Here is a 739-nt window from a genome sequence, read left to right as displayed (position 1 = left end):
ATATCATTTGCGAATATTTTCTCTCGTTCCGTTGGTTGTCTTCTGGTTTTGTTGACAGTTTCTCTTGCTGTGCAAAAGCAAGAGAATTGGGTCCCATTTGTTTATTTTTCCTTTTATTTCTTTTGCCTTAGAGACAGATCCAAAAATATTGCTAAGAAATACTGTCTTATGCCTGTGAGGCAATATTATATCTAAATCAAATACTAATACTAACATCACCCATTTTATGGATAGGAATGCTGAGGCTCAGAGAAAGGACATGATTTGCCCGAGATCATGCATGCAAGAGCTGGGATCTGAATCCTGGAAGTCTGATTCCAGAACCCAGTGCTCATGGCTGTGCAGTTTCTCTAGGAGCTGGGAAAGGGGCAGCACATCAACTGGAGGGGGTCTCAAGAGGGAGTGAGGAGAAGGTCGCATTACCTGGGTCTGGAACATTGGGTGGTTTTTCCAGAGCTGGAGGTGGACGTAGGAGTGGGTGGGGCTGTCGGGTGGCGGGGACTGCAGAGGCAAAGGTCAGGTGGTGGGGATCACATGGGCCACACAGAAGGAACGCTCATGTGGCTGGAGCTCCAGACTGCAGGAAAGGAAGGGGCAGGACTCAGCAGGAAAGGAAGGTGGGGCCACACCATGGGAGCAGCTTGCAGCCCCAATGTCTGTCTGTGTCTGTGCTTTGGAGATTCCCAAAATATTCCTGTCCCCTCCTCGTCCACCACCCATCAGCCCTGTTCCAATTCTC

This window comes from Camelus ferus, chromosome 32, assembly GCF_009834535.1.
Source record: "Camelus ferus isolate YT-003-E chromosome 32, BCGSAC_Cfer_1.0, whole genome shotgun sequence".
NCBI classification, from domain to species: Eukaryota; Metazoa; Chordata; class Mammalia; order Artiodactyla; family Camelidae; genus Camelus; species Camelus ferus.
Note: the sequence above shows the minus strand (reverse complement) of the source record.